The 23099-nt window shown below is 44.2% G+C and overlaps 1 protein-coding gene and 1 long non-coding RNA gene across 6 annotated transcripts in view; one reads left to right on the top strand and one right to left on the bottom strand.

Moving 5' to 3' along the window:
- BIN3 (bridging integrator 3) overlaps positions 1-23099 on the top strand; it is a 119024-nt gene that overhangs the window by 13939 nt on the left and 81986 nt on the right. The window lies entirely within an intron of this gene.
- Positions 878-6730, bottom strand: LOC310750785. Its single transcript, XR_014542272.1, has 2 exons — positions 6206-6730; positions 878-3213 (listed from the first exon to the last, which is right to left on the bottom strand). It is a non-coding gene; the product is annotated as an uncharacterized lncRNA (long non-coding RNA).

Below are 23099 nucleotides of genomic sequence, written 5' to 3' on the forward strand. Positions count from 1 at the left end.
GTAAATACTGACTCAGAGATGCAAGCATTTTTAAAAATTGTTTTAAGAGGTGTACAGGTTTTAAATTCATTTTGCTACATTCAAACATAGCCTTAGACTTGTGTCATTGATTAAGGAAAACCAGTAAGGTTTGGTATTTTTCATTTTGGGGGGGATAGGTGCTACTAGTGTGTAGGTTGTCAGAACTCATTTAAAAAGCAAAGGGGGCACTTCTGGGGGGGAAATAACAACAGAAACCACTGTCTGCCCCCTACCCCCAAGTGCATCACTATATTGGACCAGTAGTTATGACATACATTTCTGTAAATACTGCTTTAAACTTTCAACACTTAGAATTGATGCATGCATTTAATATTGACTCAGGCTTCTATAAAATGTGCTCATTTGTTTTGCCAGTTTGTTTTCAGGCATATTATCTATAACAGGTATGGTCAGAACTTCAGCATTTCCTTTTAAATGAAAGCTGGGGCCTGATTCAGTCATACACAGTATAGAGCCTGCTTTGCCTTGGAAGACTTTAAATATTAAACAGTGCAACAACATCTAGAGTGCACTGTGTTGACTATTCTTGCACTAGCACATCATCCGGGATGGCCCTACCATAAGGGAGAATGACATGGCCACCTCAGGCAGCGGATGCTGGGGGGGTAGGGAATGGTGCCATGGTGTTGGAAGACAGATCTGTTTGTTCCACACAACCTGTCTTGTGGCACCTAAACGAGGCAGCTCCTCTCATAAGCACCCTATTAATGTCATAAGGCTATAAAAATGGAAACTGATCCCACAAAGCAAGACTTGATGGAACATTGGAAACTTCACTTGGGACTGCATCAGTCATGGCATCTAGGATGGAATCTACACAAACATGCTTTTTAAAAAATATATATACACTGAATTTTCCATAAGGCTCACCACTGCCATCTAGTGTCACATTGTAAATTGCGCTTAAAACACACTTAAAACGTTTTATTTGCAGCTGTATAGCTGAGTCCTAGCTCGCTATGGAAATGGATGACTTTGTCTTCACAGTGCGCAGCAAGCAACTCAGAGTTTCTCAGAGGTTTTGTGGGCTCCATACAGCAATATAGATGTCAACAGCCTACGGACCACCCTGAAGAGCTTTGCTGGCTGTTCTCTCAAGGGTGAGATGGAAGTAGCGAAGCAGCCCTTTGCCATGCAGGAGGCACAATTGTGCTCTAGCTACCTTCTGGCCTGTTTCATCGCATGTAGTTCCCCAGTACTGTATACCAGGAGCTGAATGCTCTCCACGGTGTTGGAGACGGCATTCAGGAGCGATCATATCTGTGGCCCTCAGCAGCAGGACCATCAGTTCTATCCACCAGAAAATCCCCCAGACAGAGCATTCAGAAATCCATTGGATTCCAAAAGTCTCTGTGGGAAGACATTCCTCCTTGGTCCCCCACCCCTGCAATGGGAAGTTGGTGCCATTTGCCAAATTTCACCATAAACTAATGAACTTATGCAGACACTTGTAAGGTTTTGCTTCTGCTATACAATAATAGGGATGTTCTTCAGGGTGAATCTGTTTGGGAACAAGACATTATTTGTGTGTTCTTTAGTTCAAAACAAAAAGATGTGTATTAAATCTTTTACAAAATAGAACTATGTTATCATTGCAAAATAAACTCCCTTAAGGGCTTCTACTTATTTTAAGCCCCCACCCTTGTGTTTAAATCAGAACTTGCTAAAAGCCCAGTGCTCAAATCTAGAAATTGATATTATAAAAAAAGTCCACAGCACAACACATTGATGTAATAATTCTGAGCTTTTTAAAAAAGAGAAAAACATCCTATAAGAAAAATGCTTATAAACTGGCTGTGTTCTGCTTATGCATCCATGCAGCACTGAGTGAGGAAAAATATTTTAAAAGCAATAGGAGGAGTTAATTTTGTATTCTAATTAGAGATTGGAATTGGGAAAATCATTGGGAAGGTACTCTTTGTGTATAAATGAATTTAGTATGTCCTCCAAAACATCATATGCTTCCTTTAGCAGGTACAATGCAGCACAAAGCTTATGCGTATCAAGAGCATTTAGGATTATTGGGCTGCAAACTAAAATTGGCTTCCCTGACTCTTTAAATTGGCTCAGGCTGAGACAGTAATGACCTTTGAACACCAAACATATTTACTTACATTTTTATCAAGCTTTTAATTTTCTTGTTTGCTTTGTACTTCTCAGTTTGGTTTGTGATACACAGTTGCATTTTGTTTTAAATCTCGTTTTTAGGAACTTTTATTGAATGGTGCAACATTTTTATATTAAGCAGTAGAAAAGCTTCATAAATCCATCTCTCACTGTGATCTCTTTTGGAGCTTGTGGTGAAACGACTGTAAACTGCTTCTGGGAAGAAGTCAGGTGGGGCATTTCTGGTTTTGCGTGCTGCTTTCACTTCCTGCCAAAAGCTCTCCTGAACATAGCTTATTGAGTCTCTTTCCAAAGCCCTGTGAAAGATGCATCTGAGAACATGGCAAAAGCAGAGTAAGCTCAAGGTGAAAGCCATGGCTGCAGGTTTGAGTCCCATGCTGGTTGTTCTGGATTAGAAGAGGTCCGTAGCTCAGTGGTAAGGAACATAACAGTATATGCATAAAGTTCCAAATAAACAAGACTTGGTTAGGTGCACCAATATTATGGCTTTGCATAAGGCAACCTCATATGATCAGGTAGAGAACTAGCGGTGACCTTGAGTCTCTTGGGCCTTTGTGTATATAGCAGCAACATTCTTAAATACTGCGTTGCAGGGAAGGGTTGGGGGTGCTGTAGAATTTCAGAAAATTTATTTCATTGAGAAAAAAGGGGGCATTGTCAAGATGGTTCGTTTTTCAGAAATCCGTAGCTCCTGCCTTTCTCTCCAGCAGCAAATTGCGGCAGCGTCAGTTCTTGTGCATATGGTGGCCTCATTTTTAAATGTGAATGCCAGAGGAATCAAACTCTAGAGGTTTGTCTGTGTGTAAAAGCAAACAATCACCCTCAGTTCAGTTTGTCAATAGCTGGCAGAGACCACATTGACTGTAATAGTTGCTAATTCATGTCGAGAAGGCCAGGGTGAGTTCGTGCTGCCGCTTCTTGAATGAATTGGGTTATTCACGGAGCGCCGGAATGCCATACGTCTTCAGAGGGAGAAAAGGGTCTTGATGACGCGCAGACTAGGCTGTGGGAGGTCAGACTCATTCATTAAGACTGCAGCCAACTCTGAAGTGAACAAGGCAGTTAAAACATGCATGTCTGGGGAGGACAGGTCTGTTGTTGAGGGGCTCCCACCCTACTTCCCAAATGTCAGTGTAAAATATGCCTTGCTTTTGTATCACTTTGTTTTCTGGGAGCCCTGCATAAAAAGCGAATGAACTTTGTTTCTAACATTCAATTCTGAGTGTTTTCTTTGTGCAGAGGATCTGCCACACGGCTTAATTCAGTTTGCACGTGCCGCCTTTTCTCCAGCAATGGCCCCTCCTCAGCCAGTGCTGACCTGCCATTTAATAGTTTTAAGTCTTAGGATCTACCAAACGAATTGAGATAAAGAGGACATAAGAAGTGCCTCGCTGGATCAGATCAAAGACCCATCTAGTCCATCCCTCTGCTCTCCCCAAGGCCAGCCGGAAGTCGGCAGGCAGGACTTGAGCACAACAGCACTCTCCTCGCTTGTGATTCCCAGCCACTGGCCTAGGGAGGCAGAAAGTCATGCTGGGTAGCCATTGATAGCCTTATCCTCCATGAACTGGCCGGATGCCTGCTTGAAGCTGAACATCTTGGTGGCCATGGCTGCCTCTTGGGAGCAAGTTCCATAGGTTAACAATGCACTGTGTGAAAGGGGGAGGGGGTTGTTTCATTTTGTTTTGGTACCTGTTTTATTATGTATTGTTTTTATATTATATTTTTATGCTGTGAAGTGCCCTGAGATTTACCAATGAAGCGTGGTATACAAGTTTAATAAATAATAATAAAGTACTTCCTTTTGTCTGTCCAGAATCTTCCAACATTCATCTTCATTGAATGGCCTTGAATTCTAGTCTTATGAGACAGGATAAGAACTTCTCCATGTCTGCTTTCTCCACCCAATACATCTCCATACATCTCTATGCTTTTACTTGCCTTTTTTCTATTTTTTTAAAAATAATTTTTATTAAGTTTCATATTACCAAATTAAACACATCAAACCAATTAATCCAAATTATATCAATACATATCATGTAATCCAATTGTTTTCCAAATTATAAATTTTTGTGGGGGGTACCCATGCTTCTTGATCGGCAGGAGTCCAATCCTCGAATATTTGTGCAGCTTTTATCTTAAGAATGATATTTCCAGTCCCCTCTTCTCAATCCTTGTCGTTACTCATTTTCCTTTTCATTCACCTCCGAGTTGCTCCGCAAGTGGGTTGAAAAAAACAGTCTTATTTGTATTTCTGTGTGGACTTTGTCCTGCTCTCTTGTAAATCACTCTCATCCAATAGTCCAGGCATTTCCGCTCGAGCAGGCAATCGCCATTTTGTCGTTCTGAAGAAATGCAGTCTAAAAGCTCGCTCGTTAACTTTCCCGACCTGTTGCACCGTAAATTAGTCTTTTTCCAGGAGGGCTGCCCCTTCCAGTTCGCAATCTCATCGAAATAATAAATCTTCGGCTCGCCCTCCCCAAGACCAAACCTCCTGCAACACAGGTCTATCTTTCCGCATCAAATCTCCATTCTTACTGCGTCACAAAGAGAGCCCTTCTTCTTTCCAAATCCTTTACAGAGTAAAACCTTTAAATTCATATTATTCCCACACAGTTCATTTTTAGTCCCATTTGCCAATTAGTTGTTGTGACGGATCTTCTAAGAGGGAGGGTTATTAGTTAATCACATAGAGCAAAAATAATAAAAAGTCATCCCCCCCCTTTCAGTTCCGTTGCATTCCATTCCACATACCAGCTTGTCTGTAGTACTTTGATGTAATCTTCCGTCTCAATCTTCTTCATTTCAGTGGCAAATTTGTTAGCAGATAAAAACCTCCTGCCTCTCTTGAAGCATGTGCGTTATCTTTCTCCTATTTTTTTCCTTTTAAGTAACGCAACTAGTTTCGCTCCTGGAAGCAGTTTCGGAGGAGTTCCGAGACTCGCCGAGGGTTGTACACCCAGTGCCTCACCCCCTCCTCCTTCCGAACTTGGGGGTGATTTATGGCAACATCGGGTGAAAACTGCATCTCTCCCCCCTGGAGAGATGAGGGAGACTTATTTACTCCCCATAATCAGCCTCTAATTACCTCGCTTGCGAGCTGGATAGATGTTAATATCCGCCATCTTCCAAGGCGCCCCTAGCGGCCCCCTACTTGCCTTTTTTCTAATCTAAAAAGCCCCCAATGTGGTAGCCTTTCCTCCTAGGGAATTCATAGAATCATAGAATCATAGAGTTGGAAGAGACCACAAGGGCCATCAAGTCCAACCCCCTGCCAAGCAACACTTTTCCTTTTAAGTAACGCAATTCACTCTAGCCCTTTGATCATTTTAGTTGTGGTTTTTTATATCTTTTCCACTTCTGCAATATCCTTTTTGAGGTGAGGTAACCAGAACTGTGCACAGTATTCCAAATGTGGTCACACCATAGATTTGTATAATGTCAGGGTTGGTTTTCCCCCAGCTCCTTTTCTAATGATCCCAAACATGGAATTCACTCTTTTCACAGCTGCTGCACATGGGCTAACATCTTCATTTAGCTATTACTGTATTTTTCGCTCTATAAGACGTACCAGAAAAAGTGAGTCTTATAGAGCAAAAAATACGGTAACTATGACTGCATTGCTTCACACTTGCTTACATTGAACAGCATTTTCCATTTTACTGCCTATTTGACCAGTGTGGATAGATTCTTTCGGAGCTCTTCACAATCCCTTTTTCTTTAAGGCAGCCTCACTTCTCATCCCTTACTCTATAGATTATTTATGAATAAGTTAAGAAATGCAGGTACCAATACCGACCCTTGGGAGGCTCTCCTTTCTACATCCCTCTGTTGGGAGACTTGTCCGTTTGTTCCTGCTCTCTGCTTCTTGTTCCTTAGCTAGCTTCTGAGGTACTTCTCTTATCTTATGACTGCCAAGCTTAGTCAAAAGTCTTTGCTTGAGGTACGCAGTATTAACTAGGTCACTTCTGTTTATATGCTTGCTGTCACTCTAAGAAACCCCAAACTCTTAAAAGTTAAGGAACACAGGACCTACCTTTAGAGCAGCCATGCTGGTTCTCCTTCAGCAAGACTTTTTCTTCTATATGCCTGGTAGTACTATCTTTAACAATGATTTCCACTAGTTTTCCCAGAAAATAAAACATTAAGCAAACTGGTCTGTAATTTCCTGGATCCTCTCTGGAACCTTGTTTAAAAATTGGTGTTACTTTGCCCACTCTCCAGTCCTCAAGTATGGAGACTGATCTTAGGGACGTGTTGCATATTTTTGTTATAAGATCAGAAATTTCCCATCTGAGCTTTTTTAAGAACACTTGGGTGGAAGCTATCCAGACTCAATAATTTGTCAGTTTCTGATTTGACAGTAAGACCTAGAACTTCATCTCTTGTCACTACTGTTTGTCTCAGGTCTTTAGACTTCCATTCTGAGAAAGCTAATTTAGGCACAGGATCTGCCCTACAACTTCTGCTGTGAAGACAGGTGAAAAAGAAAAAAAACCAGTCAGCTTCTTTGCAATCTCCTTTTCTTCTTTCAGCACACCTTTGACTCCCTTGCCATCCGAAGGTCAGTGTACTCATTTGTAGAATGAGGACTGAGAATTGCCTCACATGGGTGTTTTGAACATTTAATTAATGACTACGATAGCACTTGATTGCAATTAGAAGATGGGTATAACTGGTGTGAGGTTCTGATCTTTCCTCCACCCAGATCACCTTTCCTCCAAAAAAAATGTTGCTCACTTACATCACATTGACACTCAAAGAAGGTCTGTGTATGTTTCCATTTTGCAGAAGGCATCTTAATAGCAGGACTTGACTTTGAGACAAACAAAATTTGTCCAGTTCTCCACTCTTGAGTTCATAGCTATTTCTTTGTTGTGATCTGAAAGCAAACTTGTGTTAGGGTTGCAGTAAACTTCTGTAGGGTATGGAAGCTTTGGAACTTTTCTCTAGTCTTCTTTATACACACTGTACTTAAAAAAGAAGCAGCAGTCAGAATCAGATCTCCTTCTGAAGATACAGGAATAAGAAAACAAAAAAAAATGGAAGTTACCCCTATTCTGAGAATATTCATGTTTTCTAGACTTGCTTCTGCTTGTGGTAGCTCTCAGTGGAAAGTGTAACATGAAAATAGTCCCGCAACAGGGGCATCATTAGGGGGTGGCCCAGAGGGCCCAGCAATGGGTCTTTATAACAGGCCCTGGTCTCCTGCTCCTCCCCCCTCCCCTCTAAAAACTTTTCATATGTTGCTTATAAGGCAGTTTTCCCTCTGAAACTTACATTTGTAGCTATACATATAATTTGGCATATGTAAATTTTATTCTGCACTCAGAGTCTTTTCAGGACATAACGATACCACTGTCCTACAATTCACAAGAATACTCCACTCCTTGTGTTACATCAGGCTGTGACACTTTGGGGCCCTCTTCAGTCATTACATTTTTAAGCATATTCCTAAAACATATATGTGAGCATTCATCATACCGTTGTCAGATCATACATAACTACTAGCCATGAAGGGAGAAAATATGCCTCTGAATACTATTTGCTGGGAATGGTAAGTGGAGAAAGGGCTGTGATACTCGGGTTCTGCTGGTGGTCTCCCCCTGGGCACCTGTTTAGCCACTGTGCAAACTGAATGTGAAAATGGATGGGCCGGAATTTTCCAGATATATCTGGAATATTGCAGTCGGCAGCAGTGTCCGGGCAGGAAAGCCGGACGTATGGCAGCCCATGTCGGCTGTGTTGTTTTTGGTGATTTTCCTTAAATAGCCCCCAAACTTTTTTTGGGGGGGGGGGGGGTGAATTTGCCACACACAAAAAGCACAACAACTTTCCTGTCCAGATTTTCACTGTTTGAAATATGGCAATTCTACCTTAGGCCTGTTCCAGGGGTCTTATGTTCTTAGGCATGCTAGTCAAGAAGCCATAATTAGCTCTGGCTCCCTCTTGAGTGTAATTTGGAGGAAAACACTTGCAGTGGGTGAAATGGCTCTAAGGTAGCCTTTTAATTTCAACCCATGTGAAAGCCACGTTGTGCTTTGTTGTCAGGATTTTATACTGATGTGTGCCAGTCTGGAAAACAAACATCCCAAAACAAACGTTACTTGATTTGGTGATGTGTCTAGAAGGTATTATCAATGCAAAATTGCTGCGTTGAGTTGACATTTGTGGTGTCAACCTGCATCTTAAGAGCAAACACTTGCATAGCAGTTTCTGCAGATTCGTAGGCTAAGAACAGAAGTCTTGTATTAGGATGTGAACAGAAGATCCAGGTTTTCAGTAACTCAATATTATGGAGGATTAATATTATTTGAAATCCTTCAGTTTCCTGTTTGTTAGACAGCTCGACCCTCTGCAGCGGAGATCAATAATCAGAAGCCCAGGGACAAGTCTGCCCCCTTGAGAAGAATTGGCTGACTCTCCAGAGGGACGCGGGTGGCGCTATGGGTTAAACCACAGAGCCTAGGGCTTGCCAATCAGAAGGTCAGCAGTTCGAATCCCTGCGACGGGGTGAGCTCCCGTTGCTTGGTCCCTGCTCCTGCCAACCTAGCAGTTCAAAAGCACAAAGTGCAAGTAGATAAATAGGTACCGCTCCGGCGGGAAGGTAAACGCTGTTTCCGTGCACTGCTCTGGTTCGCCAGAAGCGGCTTAGTCATGCTGGCCACATGACTCGGAAGCTGTACGCCGGCTCCCTCGGCCAATAATGCGAGATGGGCGCCGCAACCCCAGAGTCGGTCACGACTGGACCTAGTGGTCAGGGGTCCCTTTACCTTTTTTTCAGTTGCAACTGGAGGCGAAAGAGACATTTGGAGGAAATAATGATGGTGGGGCAACCTAGAACAGGTGTTGCTAGCAACCCACCTTAGGATGTGTGCTAAGGATGGGCTTTTGGCTTTCTGTAAAATTAGTAACTTGACCTACCAGATGTTGACCTCTAGCCTGTGACTTGTCATGCTTTCTTGAAGGATCGAAAGCTTTGTTTAAATGTTGGTGATTGTTGCTTTGTGCATACAGAAGAAATGATCTCTTGATTTTATTACTTTTTTATTGAATAGATTTATTATGGTCTGGATTATTTATTTATTTATTGCCTACCCTTCACTCTAAGGTCCCAGGATAGGTTACAACATTGAGCACAACCTTAAAAACAGTTTGAAACAACAGACAATCATAACAGTAAGGTGGCTCCTAAAAATATACACCTCAAGTAACATGTTCAGCATCCTCCAAATGCTGTGTAATGAAGGTGGCAGAAGCCCCGGACGGGCTTAGAGGCCACCACAGAGAATGCCCTCTCCTGGGGCAACACCCACCCCTGCTCTGGGTCTCTGAGGGTGGAGGAACTACCAAGAGGGTCCCCTCTGCTGATCTCAACACCTGGGAGGGTCTCTATGGAAGTAGGTTAGTCTTTTGGGTATTTGGGGCCTGAGTTCTTTAGGGCTTTAAACACCAATGGGCCTAGAAATGAACTGGCAACCCATGCAGCTGTTTTAAACCAGGGGTTATACGAGATCTAAATGGAACCCCAGCCAGTAATTTAGCTGCTGCAAATTTGGAGCAATTGAGGTTTCTGAATCATCTTCAAGGGTAGCCCCATACAGGATGCATTGTAGTAATCCATTCTGGAAGTTACCAGAGCATGGAGTACAGTAGCCAAGTCATCTGTGTCCACACATTTCAAATGCTGATCTCTGGCAGGTGGGTGAAAGGGTCTTGTCTTCTGCATGGTTTGTCTCCCTAGTCCCTTGTTCTTCAACCTTTTGTAGTCTTTCACCATAAGCACTTCTCAGTGGATGATAGTTTTGTTGATTTCAAGAGAACCTATTTCCAAGTAAGTGGACTCAGAATAGCATTCTGAATGTGATCTCTTTTGAGTAACTTGGGGTATCAATTGCAGGTTAAACATGAAGTACTACAATGCTCTGGGAAGCCATAGGAAATATTATCATTTCTACTGCATGGGTTTCTCTCCCCACCAGAAGTGTAAGTGACTTCTGTCATTGCGATCACAGTCACTTGCTCTACAAGTGTGTAATCACAACGCAAAGCAATTTCAGTTTCCCTAGTTATCAAAGAAGTGCATAAAGCCAAGTTCAATTGGGTTTTGAAAGCAAATGTTCAACCTGGATTAACTGGCAGTTTTCTAGTTCTAGTGGGCAAAATAGAAAGCTTTTTTTCTTCTTCAATGAGGCAGCAGGAATTAGCAAAAAGGAAAAGGAAAAAAGGAGACTAGAGGAGATTTTAAGCGTTGTGATCATGATTTTTGTGCTGCCACACTGGCTGCTGTGTTTACTCAAGAGAATAAAAGCCTGAAGTGCACACTGGGAATGTAGCAGAATTACAAGGGCCGTGTTCACCCACTTCATTAATCAGTAATTGGCTTTCATGTTATGTAGCTTTGACTAGGTTTTTATATGAGAGACCAGCTGGCAAATTCTTATATTAACTGGCTTGAGTGCTTGGCATTCATTTCAAGATTAGGAGCAATTTTTATTTAAAAAGTGAGCTCATTTAACAATGGCTTCTAGAAGCCCTGAACTTGTTTTGATCTAAGTTGGTTTCTTTTCTTCTTTTATACAAATAGGGTTTTCAAAGAAATCTGTATATAGAGATTGCTTCGAATCTGCTTTAAGCCTGCTGCATTTGCGCATAATGCTAAGCCATGGTTTGTCAGCTTCACAGATCAGCAGAGGAACCGTGGCTTGATCTGTATAATGTTGGTTTTGTTTTCTAACTGCTATTTTCTTGTGCCTCTGTGAGCATCTGTGGTGGGTGCTGAAACAAACTGGGATTAAGTCCATATTGTGGGTTTGGCTGTAACGAGAAGGCATGAGTTCATAAGTCAACTTCAAACCATGGTTTATATTCTAGTATGTTGACCACAAATGCACCATAGTTGGTTGGCTGGGGTAGGTTCAGATGTACAAACAAACCACAGTTAAGCTAAAGAAATAATGGCTTTGTGTTACAGGTGAACCAGGCAACTGAGTTAGTCTATTTGTCTTGTCTAGCCTACTGTTCTTCAGGAGCTCAGGTGATGCTTCCCTACTTCAGCACCCCAAGCTCTTGTTGCGTCTGCTAGAGATTGAACCTTCTGCATGAAAAGCATTTGCAGTGGCTGCTCCTATACATATAGAAGTTCTGCTCAGGAAAGCAAACCAAGTTTGTTGAACCCCTTCAGGACAGGTATCTCAGGAGGATATTGAACAGCTGGAACTCCATTTTGCTTCGATTTATTGTTCAGATCTGCTTTGTTTACTGCTGTGATTTTGACAGGTGCAGTTGAAATTGAGAGACCCTACGCAAGTCTCAACTTAGTGAAGTATATCTCTGAGGAAACCTGCATGGGATTGCACTACATTTCTTGTTGGACTAGGCCAGGGCAGGGGAACCGGTAGCCCTCTAGATGATGTTGGACTTCAACTCCCTTCACTCCCAAGCCGCATAGCCTTGTGATCAGGGATGATTGAAGGCCACAGATTCTCCATCCTGGCATGAGATACTAGGCAGTTGCATGTAGAAATACAATTGTGTTCAGCACATTTTAATTTCTAGCCAGTTGGAAGCAGGTCATGGAATTGAGATGTCATGCCAGTTCCATCATACACAGTCTTACAGGATGGTGCCAAAAATGATGAAACCCTTTTGTGGTGCCCTCTGGTAACCCACCAGCACCTCCATAGTGGCCCCCAAAGCCTACCAGGATGTGGATGGGAACAGGCAGCAATGCTGAAAGCAGCACAAGTCCAGTAACTTGGTACTTAACTCAGGGGTGTAAAAAAAAAAAAGGTACCGAGTAAGGTATCTGTGGCTGTTGCTGCCAACTTCCTTCTCTCCCAGGGCCTCTGGACCCAGCCTCTGATGCATGTGTTGGGGTGAGTTCCAGAGGCATGTAGGTAAAGGAGATTGCTGCCTGCATGGCCCAACATTTTTCTGTACAATGCTGAGCCATAAAAAGGGGAGTGGCTTTTGCAGTGGGCTCTAGAAGTTTACTCTTCATGCTGGGTGCTGACGTCAGGCTTGGTTGGGGCTGTGAAGGTGAGTAAAAGACATATGACTCTCAAACTTTCTTCAGCCAAATCTCAGTTTCCCTGATGTGGTCATCATTATGCTTACTTATTTCCAAACAGGCAACTACAAACAATGTTACAGTGGTGCCCCGCAAGACGAATGCCTTGCAAAACGGAAAACGCGCAAGACGAAAGGGTTTTTCGGTTTTTGCGTCGCTTCACTAGACGTCTTGCGAGTTCTTGCGAGTTTGGTTCCTTTGTTCCCTTGTTTTCTTAAAGCCGCTAAGCCGTTAATAGCCACTAAGCCGCTAATAGCCGTGCTTCGCAAGACGAAAAAACCGCAAGACGAAGAGACTCGCGGAACGGATTAATTTCGTCTTGCGAGGCACCACTGTATTACACTGTTGAGCTCCAACCATGTTGCACAAGCCTTCTTTAACATGGTTATTTTTGTATTGTAGTCACTAAAACAGCCTTGCAAGATTTTGCTCGCCCACATGCCCAGAGTGAGTAATTTTCTTTTGATGGGCGCATAAAATATCATTAGGTTTTTTCTCTTAATTATCGTCTTGCAATGGTTTGGAGACTCTGACTTGGCTACTTATTCACAAAGCGCAGATAAGATGCTTGTATGTGTGCAGTGCAAGAGAAATGGTCTCTGTCTCAAAGAACTTCGCACAAAGTGTGTTCAGTAAATTACCTGAAAGCAGGATTAAAACCCAGTCCTTCCACCCATAAATATAGAAGGTGTTTTTCACAACACATTTTCCTATCACTTCTGCATTCAGCACTGGCTTATCACAATAGTACCTTGAAAGTTCTCCATGGTTTTGACCCCTTAGCTTGTAGCTCTCCTGCCGTCTTATATGTGTTTCAAGTTGACCATCACTCCTACAAATTTACCACTCTGAGCTGCCCACTGTTTTCCTTTTCTCATAAGACTCCAGCAATACATGATGTCCTGCAAAGAATCCTAGGAACTGCTATCATTTCCAACACCCTTAACAAACTACAGTTCCCAGGATTCTTTGGGGGAAGTCATGAGCTTTAAATAGTTGACGCATATGTAATTGTGGAAGCCCCAGCTCAAAATCTACTTTCACTGTTAAACTTTTATCTTAACCTCTTTAGCCTCTCTATATTGCCAACTGAAACAGTGCCTAAATATATGGAGTAGTATTTACTCAAATTCATTTCTAGTTCGTTTCTTCTCCTTCTCTCCCCTGTTGTCTCTCTTTCCCTCTCTCCACTGCACTATGTCCTACCAGGTCCTGTCTTTCTGCATATGAAGAGCCATGGTGGTAGTATGTGCATCATAATTTTCTTGGGAATTGTGCCAATATAAATTTGCCTGTCCCCCTTTCTTCCCACCAGTTTCATAAAGAAGGTGGACTAAGCTCTAGGGTTTATTCCCCCTTTGCTCCCTGGTATCCTGTATCCAAGGAACAGACTCATTCTCCCAGTGTGGGTCCTTATGCAGCCCAAATAGCCCCATCCTTGCTTAAGAGGAAAGAATCTGGCTTGGAGCACCAAGGCTTGCTGAGGAGAACTGGTACATTCATTGGGCATGGGATACGGAAGGACTGCTGTGAGCGAACAGAATATTTGGGGTTGGGGGTTGGAATGGTGTATCCTTGAAGAGGGTATTGATTGCTGGCTGGAACCCTGAGCAGGGACACTCCACACTGCCATATTCTGTTGCAGGTCCCACAATGTCCCTTGCCAGTTTGCAATGTGGCCTGATTTTAATGTTTCGGTTGAATCTCTCCCCCACCCCCTGCCCCAAGTTGCATAAGTGTGAAGTTAAGTGGAGAATTTGGAATGGCAACTCTGTCAGCATAAGCTGTTTGTGATCCATTTGAATAATTTTTCCTCTTGTGTTCTGTTTGGAATGGTTGCTATGAGTTCCTATATAAGGAATGGGAGTTTGGTGGGATGGTTCATGCAGTTTCCATGGACACCGTGTAATACCGCAGCAATAAACCCAGAGTGGAAGGGTGTATGTTTTCCAATTGTGTCTTGTGTTTCCACTTGGTGCACCTGTACAGGCAGGGGTTAAAACTTTTCCTTCCTTCTTGGACTCCTTATGAAGTGATGGGGTTTTCCAAAGGTGAACAAACAGCCTCACATGTTTACAAGACTCGCCTGCAATCTCAGAAGTTTTCAGGCTGTTGTAGGAAAGGGGTGGATCACACACAGCTCCCCAGATGGTTTCCTGAGCCATATTGGGACTACGTAGTGCTATCTTACTAAGTAGAATAAGCGCCTTGGCTCTAAATATCACTTCAGCTGTGGAATCACCAGGGTGGCCTTGAGCAAATTTTTCATTCTCAGCCTTTGGTTCTCATCTGGAAATAATTCTGATACAACTACATAGCTGTAGGAATGAGAAACACTTTTAAGTGCAATAGAATGACTTGCATATATGAAAGCTGTGTTCCTTGGTCATGCTAGAGCAGGCTTCCTCAACCTCGGCCCCCCAGATGTTTTTGGCTTACAACTCCCATGATCCTTAGCTAGCAGAACCAGTGGTCATGGATACTGGGAATTGTAGTCTCAAAACATCTGGAGGGCCGAGGTTGAGGAAGCCTGTTCTAGAGCATGCTTAAGAGATGAGCAGGGCTTTGCAAAAGAAAGGAATGGCCAAGCTGAAGTCTGCATCTTTTTTGCATTAGCCGTTGCACCTTGAAGGCAGATAGAGAGGAGGACTCGTTCACCAAAGATCCACCAAGCACCATCCAACTTCACACAGTGATGAACCATGATACCTCTTGGTCAGAAGCCCACAGACAGGGCATGAGGGCTGTCACCTAGTACTCAGTTGCATACTGCCTCTGAACATGGAGATCCCATTTAGTCGTCATGATTAATAGGTGGCGGTAGGCATACTAATGTAGAATGGGTCAGACACCATTTTGAAGTTATATTAGCTAATGGCCATTACCAAATGTTGTGGCAATGAATTCCATACAATCTATATGGGGGAATACTGGGTTGTATCCAGTGTTAGTCCTGCTCAGGATGGGCCCATAGATGTTTATAGGGATGACTAACTTGGGTTCATTAGTTTCCGTGGGTCTGCTCTGGGTAGCATTGGATACAACTCACTTTTTTGTTCCTAAACTGAACTCTCCTACCAATCAGTTTAGGAACAGAGAAACTCTCTCTTTCTTCCATATAGCTCAGTATTTTCTATTGCACTGACTGACAGCATCTCCTCAGGGTTTCAGGCTTGACGCTTTCCTAGTGCTACCTGGAGATGCCAGACATTGAACTTGGGACCTTCTACGCTCAAAGCACGTGTTCTACACTGTGAGCCATTATGGCATTTGCAGTTTCATTGGATGACTATCAACTCTGGAGTTAGGCAGAAGGAAAAAATTGACACCCCACTTTATGCATGCATATTTCCATGTGCCTTTCTGTCCTGTAACCTTCATAAGGCAGGGGTGGGGAACCTGTGCCCCCCAGATGGTACTGGACTACAACTCCAAGCATTCTTGACTGTTTGCTAGGCTGGGAGGGGCTGGTGGCAATTGGGATCAACAAATCTTGAGCAGGGGTGGGGAACCTCAGGCCTAAGGGTCAAATGCTGCTCTCTAAGCCTCTTCCATCTGCCCCGTGGGACTCTTGCCATGCCTCTCCCTCACCAGCCCTGCTTTAGTTCCTCAAGTGTTTTTGCGTGGCCAAAGTGCCCTTGAACTCTGATAATGCCTTTTGCTTGCTTAGATGGATAGAGAGTAGAGAGGGCTGTGTACTGTACAAAGGTAAAACATACATCTGTTGCTCCATCCCCCTTTGCCTCTACCTTCGTCCACCCCTGGCATGTGGCAGGTTGCCCTAAGCTAGAGGACCTCAGATTCCCTTCTCTTAATGAAGGCATTGCCTGCATCTTGGAGACATGGCGATGGTGGCAGAAATTAGGATGAAGTCTGTGAGGCAAAGGTGGGGGTGTGGATTCCAGAGTGTGGCCACAATCAGCCACCTCTGGCCCTTGATTTCCCTGCCTTCCACAAGTTTCTCTCCCCACCTCCATCTTGATCTACCAGAGATGATACGGAATTCATGGGAACTGCCAGATCACTCTGCAGCATGGCAAGGCACTACAGGGAGGAGGAGGGGGAAGTATTTGATCCCTTTGCAAAAGACGACTTAGTACTTGGTGGCAAAAGCCTTGTTGGCAATTGCAGAGGTCAGACGTTTCTTGTAGGTGGCCACCAGGTTTGCACACATCTCAGAAGATACTTTGTCCCACTCCTCTTTGCGGATCCTCTCCAAGTCAGTAAGATTTCGAGGCAGATGTGTAGCTACTCGAACCTTCTGTCACAGTCCGGTTTACGGGCTGTCAAAGTCACAGCTGAGGACGTCGGGACCAGTGGCAAGACGGCAGGGCGGGAGCAGGAACGGGAGTCAGGAAGCCAGGAGTCAGGAAGCCCAGGGTCCGAGGATCCGGAAGCCAGGAGTCAGGAAGCCAAACGCAGCAAGGCAGGAAGCGTGTTGCTGTGGCAAAGAGCCGAAGGGAAATGCTGACCTTATATCCCTTCCCGGCTCTTGCCACCAGGTGCTGTGAGTTACCAGTCAGCCTCACCTGTGTGGCCATGCCTTGCTTCTTCAGAACAAACTTAGGAAAGCCCCAGTCCTGCAAAGCCCTGCCAGTCACAGGGCCTGGCTGCTGCGCGCACTCCTGACACCTTCAGCTCCCTCCACAGATTTCCGATGGGATTAAAGTCTGGAGACTAGCTAGGCCACTCCAGGACCTTAATGTGCTTCTTCTTGAGCCACTCCTTTGCTGCCTTGGCCGTGTGTTTTGGGTCATTGTCATGCTGGAATACCCATCATCGACCCATTTTCAATGTCCTGGCTGAGGGAAGGAGGGAAGGATTTGACGATACATGGTCTCGTCCATCGTCCCTTCAATGCGGTGAAGGTTTCCTGTCCCCTTAGCAGAAAAACACCCCAAAGCATAATATGTCCCCCTCCATGTTTGACGGTGGGGATGGTGTTCTTGGGGTCGTAGGCAGCATTCCTCCTTCTCCAAACACGGCAAGTTGAGTTGATGCCAAAGAGCTCGATTTTGGTCTCATCTGACCACAACACTTTCACCCAGTTCTCCTCTGGGTCATTCAGATGTGCTATGGCAAACTGCAGACGGGCCTGTCCATATGCTGTCTTGAGCAAGGGGACCGTGCGGGCTCTGCAAGATCTCAGTCCTTCACGGTGTAGTGTGTTACCAACTGTTTTCATGGTGACTATGGTCCCAGCTGCCCTGAGATAATTGACAAGTTCCCCCCGTGTAGTTCTGAGCTTCTTCATCACCGTTCTCCTGATCATTGCAACGCCACAAGATGAGATCTTGCATGGAGCCCCAGACCGAGGGAGGTTGACAGTTATTTTGTGTTTCTTCCATTTGCGAATTATTGCGCCAGCTGTTGTCACCTTCTCACCAAGCTGCTTGGCAATAGACTTGTAGCCCAGTCCAGCCTTGTGCAGGTTTACAATCTTGTCCCTGACATCCTTGGACAGCTCTTTGGTCTTGGTCATGGTGGCTACTTTGGAATCTGCTGGATTGATTGCTTCTGTGTACAGGTACTGTAACGAGCTGGGATTACAGGTGACACTTCTCCCTTACAGCGGGTGCTTCTAATCTCAGCTTGTTACATACAGTGAAGATACCAGGTAGCTTGACATCTGGCTGGTTGATAGGGGATCAAATACTTATTTAACTCATAATGCACATCAATCCCCGACTTTTGTATTTTGGGTTTCTGGGGGTTTTCCTGTTATTCTGTCTCTCACAGCTACAATAAACCTACCATTAAAATTATAGACTGGTCATTTCTTTGTCAGAGGGCGAACAGGCAAATTTAGCAGGGGATCAAATACTTTCCCCCCTCACTGTAGCTTTCTGAGGAAGCCTAAGTAGACACTTCCTTTTTAAAATCCTTCACTCTTCTTGAACTTGCTAGCAAGGCTGCTGCAGAACCAACTGATGGTCCTCTTTGTGATTTAGCTTTCCCTCTTCTGCCAACCTGGGGAACAACGCCAGGAATCTTCATTGTGTTAGTGCTGGTCACTTGGATAAAACTGTTTTTATTAAACAGGGCAGCTTTGAAGAGTGGAAATAATCTAATTCTGTGTGATGGCCACACTCCATTTTTTTAACGTTATGATAATCATTTCAAAGGATTTCACGTGCCAAATGTAGTTCTGGTATGTTATTTCCCTAATAGAAGTCCAAGACCTAAAGCACATGTAGAGAGCCAATGACTTTCTCCTCAAGGCTGTTTATGTAAGTTCCATTTAATCATCATAGTTTCTGACTGCCAATAGATCTATGTGTCTAATCATCCTTCAAAGCCACCTGAGCTTTCTCAACCAAGCTCTCTCCTGGTGTTGTGGACCAAAGCTCTTATTTTCCCTTACCATTGGCCATGGTGACTGGAGCTGAGGGGGGTTGGGAGTCCCAAATTTATGGGAGGCACCAGGTTGGAGAAGGCTGATCTGATCAAATGATTAGGGATCTAAAATACATACTCGTATGATTGATCAGCAAATATGTAATTTTTGGATTGGTCAGGCCAGATATAAATAGTCTTTCTCTAACAGGTTCATAGAATCATAGAATCATAGAGTTGGAAGAGACCACAAGGGCCATCGAGTCCAACCCCCTGCCAAGCAGGAAACACCATCAGAGTACGCCTGACATATGGTTGTCAAGCCTCTGCTTAAAGACCTCCAAAGAAGGAGACTCCACCACACTCCTTGGCAGCAAATTCCACTGTCGAACAGCTCTTACTGTCAGGAAGTTCTTCCTAATGTTTAGGTGGAATCTTCTTTCTTGTAGTTTGGATCCATTGCTCCGTGTCCGCTTCTCTGGAGCAGCAGAAAACAACCTTTCTCCCTCCTCTATGTGACATCCTTTTATATATTTGAACATGGCTATCATATCACCCCTTAACCTCCTCTTCTCCAAGCTAAACATGCCGAGCTCCCTTAGCCGTTCCTCATAAGGCATCGTTTCCAGGCCTTTGACCATTCTGGTTGCCCTCCTCTGGACACGTTCCAGTTTGTCAGTGTCCTTCTTGAACTGTGGTGCCCAGAACTGGACACAGTACTCCAGGTGAGGTCTGACCAGAGCAGAATACAGTGGCACTATTACTTCCCTTGATCTAGATGCTATACTCCTATTGATGCAGCCCAGAATTGCATTGGCTTTTTTAGCTGCCGCGTCACACTGTTGGCTCATGTCAAGTTTGTGGTCAACCAAGACTCCTAGATCCTTTTCACATGTACTGCTCTCAAGCCAGGTTGAGTAGTATTGTTTTTGTGCTGTGCTTTTAAGCTCCAGTTCTGATTTCATAGCAAACCTAGACGAGGAACTGTAAATACAGAATCTGAATTCAGGTATATCCACCCAAGGTCCCAGTCTGGTTATGATAGGTTATGCTGTCAGTGAAAAGATAGAACTTGCATGCTTGGTTGCAGAGGCACGATAGAGCATTAAGTAGGGCCTATAATACTGGTGGCTTCCACAGACACTTTCAGTGGTTTCTTGAGGCCCTATTTGGGAACTCTGGGTGCTCATTGTTTTCAGAAATTCTGTTAAAATTAACAACATGCTTTTCACCATTCCGTAATAAAATGTCAGAATTTTGAATCTGGAAAATGGATTCTAATTAATTAAATATTTTTTTTAATTGGCTTTATTTTTGTTTTGGTTTTTGAGGCAAGAATAAAACACTGGGATCTCAGTGGAAATAGAGAGGTAAGCTGAAGTTTAACTCTGGCTTACTGTTAAGTGGGAATTATGGTGCAAGTAGATAAATAGGTACCGACCGCTCCAGCAGGAAGGTAAATGGCGTTTCCGTGCGCTGCTCTGGTTTCGCTAGAAGCGGCTTAGTCATGCTGGCCACATGACCCAGAAAAACGGTCTGCGAACAAACACCGGCTCCCTCAGCCAGTAAAGCGAGATGGGCGCCGCAACCCCAGAGTTGTTCGCGGCTGGACTTAACTGTCAGGGGTCCTTTACCTTTTTTTAATGCCAATATTACTGTTAAGTGTGAGCCAGACCATTGAATAGTGTAAAGAAAATCAGCCTTGTGATGGAGGATAGACTGATTTTACTGACTCTTGGTTGCAGAAGTAGCTTATGCATTGAAGGAACCCTTGTTATCTCAGGCTGAAATGGGATGAAGGAGCAATACAATGTAAGCTCAACTAAGGCTGCTTGAGAGCTATTGAAAACTTGTTCTCTTCTACAGTTAGTTAGGAGATCCAATGGAGAGCTCTTGATCTTGATGAATATGAAGGTCTAATGTCTAGGGAAATTATTGTTTGATACCATCGACCATAACATCCTTCTGGACCGTCTTCAGGGGCTGGGAGCTGGAGGCACTGTCATACAGTGGTTCCGCTCCTTCCTCCTGGGCCGTGTTCAGAAAGTGGTGGTGGGGGATGAGTGTTCAGACCCCTGGGCTCTCACTTGTGGGGTGCCTCAGGGTTCTGTCCTCTCCCCCATGCTTTTCAACATTTACATGCAGCCGCTGGGAGAGATCATCAGGAGGTTTGGGCTGGGTGTTCATCAGTATGCGGATGATACCCATCTCTACCTCTCTTTTAAATCAGAACCAGTGAGGGCGGTGAAGGTCCTGTGTGAGTGTCTGGAAGCGGTTGGAGGATGGATGGCGGCTAACAGATTGAGGTTGAATCCTGACAAGACAGAAGTACTGTTTTTGGGGGACAGGAGGCGGGCAGGTGTGGAGGATTCCCTGGTCCTGAATGGGGTAACTGTGCCCCTGAAGGACCAGGTGCGCAGCCTGGGAGTCATTTTGGACTCACAGCTGTCCATGGAGGCACAGGTCAAATCTGTGTCCAGGGCAGCTGTTTACCAGCTCCATCTGGTACGTAGGCTGAGACCCTATCTGCCTGCGGACTGTCTCGCCAGAGTGGTGCATGCTCTGGTTATCTCCCGCTTGGACTACTGCAATGCACTCTACGTGGGGCTACCTTTGAAGGTGACTCGGAAACTACAACTAATCCAGAATGCGGCAGCTAGACTGGTGACTGGGGGCGGCCGCCGAGACCATATAACACCGGTCTTAAAAGACCTACATTGGCTCCCAGTACGTTTCCGAGCACAATTCAAAGTGTTGGTGCTGACCTTTAAAGCCCTAAACGGCCTCGGTCCAGTATACCTGAAGGAGCGTCTCCACCCCCATCATTCTGCCCGGACGCTGAGGTCCAGCGCCGAGGGCCTTCTGGCGGTTCCCTCATTGCGAGAAGCAAAGCTACAGGGAACCAGGCAGAGGGCCTTCTCGGTAGTGGCGCCCGCCCTGTGGAACGCCCTTCCAGCAGATGTCAAAGCGATAAACAACTACCTGACATTCAGAAGACATCTTAAGGCAGCCCTGTTCAGGGAAGTTTTTAACGTGTGATATTTTATTGTATTTTTGGTTTTTATGGAAGCCGCCCAGAGTGGCTGGGGAGGCCCAGCCAGATGGGCGGGGTATAAATAATAAATTATTATTATTATTATTATTATTATTATTATTATTATTATTCTTTATATTGGAGAATGACAAGTTTCAAATATACCTCCCACTTATTGCTAGACTCATTTGCTGCTGACATGACGTTAATGGTGACTATATTTCTACAATTCAAGGTGGCAACATCTGCTCATTTGATTAGATGCTTAATACTATATTAAATTTAATATTAGATTAATTGCAACCTTTGGCCTTCCTCTCTATACACCCAGAACAGTTATTTGCCATTTGCTGGGAATTTATCACTTAGTATACTGCAGGTGACCTGCAAAGTTCTTTGCCTGAACCAATGCATGAAATTAGGACTTCATTTTGGCTTATAAAAATTGTGCTGTTCTACTGATCTTGTTTTAACTGTTAATATTAGATGAGTGCCTCTGCAGCATGACAATGAAAACTATTATTCTTTTATGCATATGCCCAAATTGTACAGTGGTACCTCTAGTTTCGAACTTAATTCGTTCCGGAGGTCCATTCTTAACCTGAAACTGTTCTTAACTAGAGGTGTGTTTTCGCTAATGGGGCCTCTTGCTGCTGCCGGTACACGATTTCTGTTCTCATCCTGGGGCAAAGTTCTCAACTCGAGGTAACTCTTCCAGGTTAGCGGAGTTTGTAACCTGAAGCGTTTTTTGTAACTCGAGGTACCACTGTATTTATGTTCTTTTTTGCTTGTTTTATAACTCAATAGAATTAAATAAATAATCTTCAGTTTTCACTTTCATTTGCAAGTTTTTTGTCCCTTTGATTGCAATGCAAGCCTTGAAGCCAACCTGACCCTAGTGCTGATCTAGAGATCTTTGCATGTAGGCAGCAACAGTCCACAGCAGTACACAAGGATCTCTCCTATTGGTTATATATCAGTACTGCTACATAATTGAAACTGATGTGAGGAGTGCCTGCTTTCAGGTCCCTCCACTCTTCCAAATAGGTGACTTGTATTGTTCGAGTTGACAGCACTGATGAGTTGTTGAGTGATGTGTCTGTGGCTTAGCAGCATTGCATGCACAATTGCCCGTATTGTGGTGGTTTGGATTTTAGCAGGCATGTGGGGGTGAGAAATAGTAAGTTCAGCCTATGCCAGAGCAACAGTTTGCTCAAACGGATGAGCCAAGTCAGAGTTAACAGGACCAGTCCCATCATCCTCTTGTGTCCCCTTTAATCCGACTGAGTTGGTGGCAAAGCAGACAACAATCCAGGGTCCTCTTTCTCTGGCAAGCTGCCATGGGTGGCTATCCATTTTTAATTTGAGTCAGATGATTGGCCCATCTCACCTAGTAATGTCTAGTCTGAGTGGCAGCAGCTCTCCCAAGATTTCAGACAGAATTCTTTCACACCCTTCAGTATGATCTCATTTTAATTGGAAATGCCA

The sequence above is a fragment of the Podarcis filfolensis genome (genome assembly GCF_964270895.1).
Source record: "Podarcis filfolensis genome assembly, chromosome: 15".
NCBI classification, from domain to species: Eukaryota; Metazoa; Chordata; class Lepidosauria; order Squamata; family Lacertidae; genus Podarcis; species Podarcis filfolensis.